The following is a 10,776-nucleotide window of genomic DNA, read 5'->3' as shown; positions in this document are numbered from 1 at the left end:
TATGCATCGGGCGCGCTTGGGGCGACTACCAGTGCCAACCCCTTATCCCGCGACGCGTCCGACAAAGAGAACGTTCCAAGGCGGCAGAGGAGGTTACCAGCCGAAGGATGCAGTAGCAATAACAGGTATAGTTCCGCGGCGGCCGAGAAGACTCACCGCATAGGAATCGGGATGCGAGGCGAGGGATGCGGCGGGAAGGCCCCGACGGCTAAACGGAAGAGGCTGCAGGGCCGCCTCGGAATGGTCCAAGCATCGGACGCGATTGGGACGACTACCAGTGCCAACCCCTTATCCCGCGATGCGTCCGATACACAGATAGTTCCAAGGCGGCCGAGGAGCCTCACCGCATATCAATCGGGGTGCGAGGCGAGGGATGGGGCGGGAAGGCCCCAACGGCTAGACGGAAGAGGCTTCAGGGCCACCTCGGAATGCTCCAAGCATCGGACGCGCTTGGGGCGACTACCAGTGCCAACCCCTTATCCCGCGATGCGTCCGATACACAGATGGTTCCAAGGCGGCCGAGGAGCCTCACCGCATAGCAATCGGGGGTGCGAGGCGAGGGATGGGGCGGGAAGGCCCCAACGGCTAGACGGAAGAGGCTTCAGGGCCGCCTCGGAATGGTCCAAGCATCGGACGCGCTTGGGGCGACTACCAGTGACAACCCCTCATCCCGCGATGCGTCCGATACGAAGATGGTTCCAAGGCGGCCGAGGAGCCTCACCGCATAGCAATCGGGGTGCGAGGTGGGGGATGCGGCGAGATGGCCCCAACGGCTAGACGGAAGAGGCCACAGGGCCGCGTCGGAATAGTCCAAGCATCGGACGCGCTTGGGGCGACTACCAGTGACAACCCCTTATCCCGCGATGCGTCCGATACGAAGATAGTTCCAAGGCGGCCGAGGAGCCTCACCGCATAGCAATCCGGGTGCGAGGTGGGGGATGCGGCGAGATGGCCCCAACGGCTAGACGGAAGAGGCTGCAGGGCCGCCTCGGAATAGTCCAAGCATCGGACGCGCTTGGGGCGACTACCAGTGACAACCCCTTATCCCGCGATGCTTCCGATACGAAGACAGTTCCAAGGCGGCCGAGGAGCCTCACCGCATAGCAATGGGGGTGCGAGGTGAGGGATGCGGCGAGATGGCCCCAACGGCTAGACGGAAGAGGCCACAGGGCCGCCTCGGAATAGTCCAAGCATCGGACGCGCTTGGGGCGACTACCAGTGACAACCCCTTATCCCGCGATGCATCCGATACGAAGATAGTTCCCAGGCGGCCGAGGAGCCTCACCGCATAGCAATCGGGGTGCGAGGCGAGGGATGCGGCGAGATGGCCCCAAAGGGTAGACGGAAGAGGCTGCGGGGCCGCCTCGGAATAGTCCAAGCATCGAACGCGCTTGGGGCGACTACCACTGCCAACCCCTTATCCCGCGATGCGTCCGATACACAGATAGTTCCGAGGCGGCCGAGGAGCTGGGGGATGCGGCGAGATGGCCCCAACGGCTAGACGGAAGAGGCTGCAGGGCCGCCTCGGAATAGTCCAAGCATCGGACGCGCTTGGGGCGACTACCAGTGACAACCCCTTATCCCGCGATGCGTCCGATACACAGATAGTTCCGAGGCGGCCAAGGAGCCTCACCGCATAGCAATCGTGGTGCGAGGTGGGGGATGCAGCGAGATGGCCCCAACGGCTAGACGGAAGAGGCTGCAGGGCCGCCTCGGAATGGTCCAAGCATCGGACGCGCTTGGGGCGACTACCACTGCCAACCCCTTATCCCGCGATGCGTCCGATACACAGATAGTTCCAAGGCGGCCGAGGAGCCTCACCGAATAGCAATCGGGGTGCGAGGCGAGGGATGCGGCGAGAAAGCCCCAACGGCTAGAGGGAAGAGGCTTCAGGTCCGCCTCGGAATGGTCCAAGCATCGGACGCGCTTGGGGCGACTACCAGTGACAACCCCTTATCCCGCGACGCGTCCGATACACAGATAGTTCCAAGGCGGCCGAGGAGCCTCACCGCATAGCAATCGGGGTGCGAGGCGAGGGATGCGGCGAGAAGGACCCAACGGCTAGACGGAAGAGGCTTCAGGGCCGCCTCGGAATGGTCCAAGCATCGGACGCGCTTGGGGCGACTACCAGTGACAACCCCTTATCCCGCGACGCGTCCGATACACAGATAGTTCCAAGGCGGCCGAGGAGCCTCACCGCATAGCAATCGGGGTGCGAGGCGAGGGATGCGGCGAGAAGGACCCAACGGCTAGACGGAAGAGGCTTCAGGTCCGCCTCGGAATGGTCCAAGCATCGGACGCGCTTGGGGCGACTACCAGTGACAACCCCTTATCCCGCGACGCGTCCGATACACAGATAGTTCCAAGGCGGCCGAGGAGCCTCACCGCATAGCAATCGGGGTGCGAGGCGAGGGATGCGGCGAGAAGGACCCAACGGCTAGACGGAAGAGGCTTCAGGGCCGCCTCGGAATGGTCCAAGCATCGGACGCGCTTGGGGCGACTACCAGTGACAACCCCTTATCCCGCGATGCGTCCGATACACAGATAGTTCCAAGGCGGCCGAGGAGCCTCACCGCATAGCAATCGGGGTGCGAGGCGAGGGATGCGGCGAGAAGGACCCAACGGCTAGACGGAAGAGGCTTCAGGGCCGCCTCGGAATGGTCCAAGCATCGGACGCGCTTGGGGCGACTACCAGTGACAACCCCTTATCCCGCGACGCGTCCGATACACAGATAGTTCCAAGGCGGCCGAGGAGCCTCACCGCATAGCAATCGGGGTGCGAGGCGAGGGATGCGGCAAGAAGGACCCAACGGCTAGACGGAAGAGGCTTCAGGGCCGCCTCGGAATGGTCCAAGCATCGGACGCGCTTGGGGCGACTACCAGTGACAACCCCTTATCCCGCGACGCGTCCGATACACAGATAGTTCCAAGGCGGCCGAGGAGCCTCACCGCATAGCAATCGGGGTGCGAGGCGAGGGATGCGGCGAGAAGGACCCAACGGCTAGACGGAAGAGGCTTCAGGTCCGCCTCGGAATGGTCCAAGCATCGGACGCGCTTGGGGCGACTACCAGTGACAACCCCTTATCCCGCGACGCGTCCGATACACAGATAGTTCCAAGGCGGCCGAGGAGCCTCACCGCATAGCAATCGGGGTGCGAGGCGAGGGATGCGGCGAGAAGGACCCAACGGCTAGACGGAAGAGGCTTCAGGGCCGCCTCGGAATGGTCCAAGCATCGGACGCGCTTGGGGCGACTACCAGTGACAACCCCTTATCCCGCGACGCGTCCGATACACAGATAGTTCCAAGGCGGCCGAGGAGCCTCACCGCATAGCAATCGGGGTGCGAGGCGAGGGATGCGGCGAGAAGGACCCAACGGCTAGACGGAAGAGGCTTCAGGGCCGCCTCGGAATGGTCCAAGCATCGGACGCGCTTGGGGCGACTACCAGTGACAACCCCTTATCCCGCGATGCGTCCGATACACAGATAGTTCCAAGGCGGCCGAGGAGCCTCACCGCATAGCAATCGGGGTGCGAGGCGAGGGATGCGGCGAGAAGGACCCAACGGCTAGACGGAAGAGGCTTCAGGGCCGCCTCGGAATGGTCCAAGCATCGGACGCGCTTGGGGCGACTACCAGTGACAACCCCTTATCCCGCGACGCGTCCGATACACAGATAGTTCCAAGGCGGCCGAGGAGCCTCACCGCATAGCAATCGGGGTGCGAGGCGAGGGATGCGGCGAGAAGGACCCAACGGCTAGACGGAAGAGGCTTCAGGGCCGCCTCGGAATGGTCCAAGCATCGGACGCGCTTGGGGCGACTACCAGTGACAACCCCTTATCCCGCGACGCGTCCGATACACAGATAGTTCCAAGGCGGCCGAGGAGCCTCACCGCATAGCAATCGGGGTGCGAGGCGAGGGATGCGGCGAGAAGGACCCAACGGCTAGACGGAAGAGGCTTCAGGGCCGCCTCGGAATGGTCCAAGCATCGGACGCGCTTGGGGCGACTACCAGTGACAACCCCTTATCCCGCGACGCGTCCGATACACAGATAGTTCCAAGGCGGCCGAGGAGCCTCACCGCATAGCAATCGGGGTGCGAGGCGAGGGATGCGGCGAGAAGGACCCAACGGCTAGACGGAAGAGGCTTCAGGGCCGCCTGGGAATGGTCCATGCATCGCACGCGCTTGGGGCGACTACCAGTGACAACCCCTTATCCCGCGACGCGTCCGATACACAGATAGTTCCAAGGCGGCCGAGGAGCCTCACCGCATAGCAATCGGGGTGCGAGGCGAGGGATGCGGCGAGAAGGACCCAACGGCTAGACGGAAGAGGCTTCAGGGCCGCCTCGGAATGGTCCAAGCATCGGACGCGCTTGGGGCGACTACCAGTGACAACCCCTTATCCCGCGACGCGTCCGATACACAGATAGTTCCAAGGCGGCCGAGGAGCCTCACCGCATAGCAATCGGGGTGCGAGTCGAGGGATGCGGCGAGAAGGACCCAACGGCTAGACGGAAGAGGCTTCAGGGCCGCCTCGGAATGGTCCAAGCATCGGACGCGCTTGGGGCGACTACCAGTGACAACCCCTTATCCCGCGATGCGTCTGATACACAGATAGTTCCAAGGCGGCCGAGGAGCCTCACCGCATAGCAATCGGGGTGCGAGGCAAGGGATGCGGCGAGAAGGACCCAACGGCTAGACGGAAGAGGCTTCAGGGCCGCCTCGGAATGGTCCAAGCATCGGACGCGCTTGGGGCGACTACCGTTGCCAACCCCTTATCCCGCGATGCGTCTGATACACAGATAGTTCCGAGGCGGCCGAGGAGCCTCACCGCATAGCAATCGGGTTGCGAGGCAGATTATTGGGAAGGGAACCCCCTGGGATGCGGCTCAAGCAGTGCCCAAAGGGACTGGAATGCGGAATCACATCGAGAGACCCAAATGCTATACGAGGGCTCAAATCGAATTATCGATTTGGCCACGACATGGACGCATCGGAACGACTACCTTTGCCGAACCACTCGCAATTGCATCCATACCGAAACCAATAGACATTTCCGTTAGAGCCCTCGCATAGCATTCGGGAATCTCGCATGCCCCTCTAAATCGACCAATGCTGGCGCTCAACGAAAATCCGAGCGCTACCACCGTTCGAGCGCCAGCATTGGTCGAGTTAGAGGGGCACGGGGGAGAATGCTCCAGTCAACACCTCCCCTATATAAGTTATTTGTCCGATTCTCGCACAACCGTAGTCTGCCTCGTCGAATCAAACAACGGTCCCAGATTCCGACTTCCGTTCCGTAGAGACCCAAAAGCTAGATGGAGGCTCGCAAGAAAGAGAGTCGGCGCATAGCAATCGGGTTTCTCGAACGTTTAGGGACCGAGCTCACTTGCGGATAGGGCAAAATCCGCCAAGCAACCCAAAAGCTAGACGGGGGCTCGAATCGAATCGCCTAGGCGGCCACAACAACGACGTGTTGGATCGACTACCAGTGCCAAACCATTCAGCAAGACTAGTCTGTGTCGAGGCCGGATAGAGATTCTCAGAGAGCGCCCGTATAGCATTTAGGAGACCTGCCGCGTCCCTCACACTCGACAAATGGTGGTGCACGTTTATAAATCCGAGCGATCCCAACCCTTTCAAGCACCAACATCGGTCGAGATAGAGGGGCACGGAGGGGGCTGCGTGAGACAACACAGTCCCCTATATAAGTTATTTGTCCGATTCTCACACATCCGAAGAATGGTCATCAAATCGGACAACAGCCCAAACTTCCGACTTCCGTCCCAGAAAGCCCAAGAGCTATCTAAAACGTTCATGGCCGGAACTCGATCGCGGCTATACCAGTCCGCCAAGCAACCCAAAAGCTAGACTGGAGCTCTAGTCGAATCACCTCTGTGGCCATTGCAAGGACGTGTTGGAGCGACTACCATTGCCGAACCATTCCGCAGGTCGAGTCCATACCAAGGCCGCATAGAGATTCACGATGAGCTCCTGCATAGCAATCAGGAGACTTGCCGTGTCCATCACAATCGATAAATCCTGGTGCAAGATTTTTGCATCCGAGCGCTCCAACCAGTCGAGCACCAGCATCAATCGACATAAACGGGCACGGGGGGAGGATGCTCGAGAACACTACCTCCCCTATATAAGTTATTTGTCCGATTCTCAAGCAGCCGAAGTCTGGTCATCGAATCGGGTCAAAGACCACAACTTCCGACTTTACCCACAATGCAAGTCATCGAATCGAACATCGGCCCCCGAGTCGGACTCCATGCGTATGTCAGGTCATCGGACCCAAATTCCGCCTTCCTGCGCATGGCGGGCCATCAATATCAACTCGGTCATCGGACCCAAACTCCGCCTTTCTGCGCATGGCACGCCTTCAAATCGGTCATCGGACCCAAATTCCGCCTTCCTGTGCATGGCGGGCCATCAACATCAACTCGGTCATCGGACCCAAATTCCGCCTTTCTGCGCATGGCACGCCATCAACTCGGTCATCGGACCCAAATTCCGCCTTCCTGCGCATGGCAGGTCATCGGACACAAATTCAGACCTCGCCAATATGCCTACGTATCGAATCGGTCATCGGACCCAACTTCCGACTTCATCCATACTGTAGGGTCTTTGAGGTTGGCGCGGTGCGCTCAACCCGGGGAGTCGACCCATCGAAGCATACACCTCCCCTATATAAGCTATTTGTCCGATTCCCACACCTGTGTAGTTTGCACCTCTGACCAGGACATCGACCCCAACTTCCGAACTCGACTGCAACGACGGCACCAGCGCCTTGGTGCGCACCTTGCGACGCACAGTCCCAACATTCGCCTTCCTGCACATGGCAGGTCATCGGACCCAAATTCCGACCTCGCGAGTATGCCTACATATCGAATCGGTCATCGGACACAACTTCCGACTTCATCCATACCGTAGGGTCTTTGAGGTTGGCGCGGTGCGCTCAACCCGGGGAGTCGACCCAACGAAGCATACACCTCCCCTATATAAGCTATTTGTCCGATTCCCACACCTGTGTAGTTTGCACCTCCGATCAGGACATCGACCCCAACTTCCGAACTCGCCTGCAACGACCGAACCAGCGCCTTGGTGCGCACCTTGCAACGCACAGTGCCAACATTCGCCTTCCTGCACATGGCAGGTCATCGGACCCAAATTCCGACCTCGCGAGTATGCCTACATATCGAATCGGTCATCGGACCCAACTTCCGACTTCATCCATACCGTAGGGTCTTTGAGGTTGGCGCGGTGCGCTCAACCCGGGGAGTCGACCCAACGAAGCATACACCTCCCCTATATAAGCTATTTGTCCGATTCCCACACCTGTGTAGCTTGCACCTCCGATCAGGACATCGACCCCAACTTCCGAACTCGACTAAAAAGACCGCACCAGCACCTTGGTGTGCACCTTGCAACGCACAGTGCCAACATTCGCCTTCCTGCACATGGCAGGTCATCGGACCCAAATTCCGACCTCATGAGCATACCTACTAATCGAATCGGTCATCGGACCCAACTTCCGACTTCATCCATACCGTAGGGTCTTTGAGGTTGGCGCGGTGCGCTCAACCTGGGGAGTCGACCCATCGAAGCATACACCTCCCCTATATAAGCTATTTGTCCGATTCCGACACCTGTGTAGTTTGCACCTCCGCTCAGGACATCGACCCCAACTTCCGAACTCGCCTGCAACGACCGAACCAGCGCCTTGGTGCGCACCAAAAGTGCGCACTTTTGGAGGGCACTTTTGTGCGCTCCAAAGGTGCGCACTTTTGGAGGGCACTTTTTGGAGGGCTCGGACTTCGTGCACGCCGCACCTTGGAGCACACATCGGAGCGCTCCCGGGTTCGCACCAGCATTGCGCACCTTTGATGCGCTGCCTTCACTAATTTCCAGAAAAGGCAAAAAAAAAAAAAAAACGAGATTTTAAAATTTCCGTTTTGAAAGATAGTGAAAAAAACGGAACGCGGGTGCCATCTTGAGCCCGCCCTGGTGTGCAGCCCAGGCAAGTTGTGCGCACCAAGGCACCCACCCTGGCCAAGGTGGGTCACGGGGTGGGTCCTAGGGTGGGTAACGGGGTGGGTACTAAGGTGCGTGCCAAGGTGGGTCATGGGGTGGGTGCCAAGGTGGGCACCAGGGTGGGTGTGCACCAACCCTAGCCAGGGTAGGTCACGGGGTGGTTGTCGGGGTGGGCGTCAAGGAGCCAAGGTGGGTGGCAAGTAGCCAAGTTGCGTGCCAAGGTGGGTGTCGGGGTGGGTGCCAAGGATCCAAGGTGGGTGCCAAGGAACCAAGGTGGGTGTCTGGGTGGGTGCCGAGGTGGGAGCCAGGGTGGGTCCCAAGGTGAGTGCAAAGGTGGGTGCCAGGGTCAAGGTGAGTGCCAATGTGGGTTCCAAGGTGCCAGGGTCAGGGTGAGTGCCAATGTGGGTTCAAAGGTGCTAAGTTGGGTGCGAGGTTGGGTGCGAGGGTGGGTGGGTGCCAAGGTGTGCTAGGTGGAAGCCCGGGTGGGTCGGCATCCCATGGGTGTCGAGTTGGGTGCCTGATGGGTGCTTCTTGTCAAGTTTTAGTCGTCGGGACTCATTTCGAGCCTTAGAGGTCGTTTCTTGTCCGGTTGCCCTGTCTTCGACCTGGGAACCCAATTTTGGTCCTCGGGTCCCATTTTTTTTTGTCTCGCATCCCACTTTTGGCCTGTGGCCTTTTCGGGGTCGATTCTCGTTTTGGGCATCAGAGCATGTTTCTTCTCCTAAAACCCAATATTTGTTTATTAAGTCTCGGAACACATTTTTGTTCTCGTGGACCCATCATGGGTCTTGGAACGCATTTGTGGTCCTTGGGTCCCATTTTGCATCCCGAAACTTGTGTTTTGGTGCTTGATCCCTATTTTGGGTGCCCACCTTGCACCAAGTGCGCACCCGGGGCAAACCGAGCGCCTTGGTGCACCGGGGCAAGATCGAGCGTGCACCCGAGGCGCCCCGAACATGCACCAAGGTGCACTCGGCCCACATGTGAGCGCAGGTCGTTGCGCCCGAGGTGGTGTGTGGGCACCGCGTTGCAGACGGGACACTGCACGCACACGACGCCCCGTCCAGGTGCACGCACGTAGGCCGGGCCGGGTGCACACCCGACGCCCTAGCAAGGTGCGCGCACCCGGGCAGGGCTCACACTTGGCGAACGGGGCGCACTTCGCGAGGGAGGGTGTGCACCTCGACGGGGGTGGGTGGCCGGGGTGGATTCGCACGTGGGTCGCGGTTTGCTAAGTACACACTGCGACAAGCTCATAACGGGTGCGATCATACCAGCGTTAGTGCACCGGATCCCATCAGAACTCCGCAGTTAAGCGCGCTTGGGCCGGAGTAGTACTGGGATGGGTGACCTCCCGGGAAGTCCCGGTGTTGCACCCTTTTTTAGTTTTTCGCCGGGCGTCGCAATGCTATTTGAATAAACCTTTTGCCCGTTTGCGTTCTCGTCGGGGCCGGGCCGGGCCGGGGTGCGCTGCCCGCACTACCGCGCGCGCGGGGGCGACACCGAGCGCGCACCCGAGGCGCCCCGAGCACACAGGCCACGGTGCAACCCGGGCGTTGTGCGCGCACCCCGGTGCGCCCGAGGTGCTGCGCGCGCACCCAGGTGAAATCGGTGTGCACCTCGGCCAGTGCGCGCTCGGTCGAGTCGCGCACGTTGGCCAAGGTGCACGGTGATGTTTCTTACTCTAAGGTTCCGCACCAGACGCCCGGGACAGGTGAGCGAAGCTGGGCGGGGCCGGGTGCGCGGCCGGGGCAGGTGCACGCAGCTGGAGAGAGCTTTGGAGCACACCAGAGGTGCGCACCTTGGAGCACACTTCGGAGCGCACCAATGATGCGCTCCATTCAAAAGTTTCCTGAAAAGGCAAAAAAAGTTGAGATTATAGAATTTCCCACTTGAGAGATTGTAAAAAAAAAAAATTTAAAATGAAGGAAACGCGGGTGCCAAGGTGTGCGCGCCCGGGTGCGCAGCCCAGCCAAGGTGTGCGCACCAAGGCGCCCACCCTGGCGAAGGTGCACGCAAGGTGCGCACCCGAGGCAAACCGGACAATTAACCCAACTTTCGACTTCGCGCGCACCTGCGCACCTTGGAGCGCACTTCGGAGCGCTCCTTGGTGCGCACCAATCTTGGGCACCTCGGAGTGCACCATGGCGCCCACCAAGGTGCGCACCCGGGGCAAACCGAGCTCCGACTTCGTGCGCACCTTGGAGCGCACGAAAGGTGCGCACCATGGCGCCCACCAAGGTGCGCAGCCCAGCCAAGGCGTGCGCATCAAGGTGCGCACCCTGGCGAAGGTGCGCACCCGGGGCAAACCGAGCTCCGACTTCGTGCGCACCTTGGAGCGCACAAAGGGTGCGCAACCCAGCCAAGGTGTGCGCACCCCGGGCAAACCGAGCTCCGAATCGTGCGCACCTTGGAGCACACTTCGGAGCCCTCCTTGGTGCGCACCGATGTTGCGCACCTCGGAGCGCACCCGGGGAAAACAATGCAATTAACCCGACTTTCGACTTCGTGGGCACCTCGGAGCGCTCTCGGGTTCGCACCTCGGAGCACACCGAGGTGCGCACCTTTGATGCGCTGCCTTCACCAATTTCCAGAAAAGGCAAGAAAACATTGAGAAGGTGTGCGCACCGAGGTGCCCACCCTGGCGAAGGTGCACGCGAGGTGCGCACCCGGGGCAAACCGGGCTCCGACTTCGTGCACGCCATGCTGCGCACCTTGGAGGGCCATGGTGCGCACCTTGG

The 10,776-nt window shown here is 60.5% G+C and overlaps 1 non-coding gene across 1 annotated transcript; it reads left to right on the top strand.

Moving 5' to 3' along the window:
- The first annotated feature begins 9,295 nt into the window (after window positions 1–9,295).
- Window positions 9,296–9,414, top strand: LOC131864950 (5S ribosomal RNA). Its single transcript, XR_009363676.1, has one exon. It is a non-coding gene; the product is annotated as a 5S ribosomal RNA (ribosomal RNA).
- The last annotated feature ends 1,362 nt before the right edge of the window (window positions 9,415–10,776 follow it).

Source organism: Cryptomeria japonica, unplaced genomic scaffold (genome assembly GCF_030272615.1).
Source record: "Cryptomeria japonica unplaced genomic scaffold, Sugi_1.0 HiC_scaffold_98, whole genome shotgun sequence".
Taxonomy (NCBI): Eukaryota; Viridiplantae; Streptophyta; class Pinopsida; order Cupressales; family Cupressaceae; genus Cryptomeria; species Cryptomeria japonica.
Note: the sequence above shows the minus strand (reverse complement) of the source record. Positions and strands in the feature narration are given on the sequence as shown.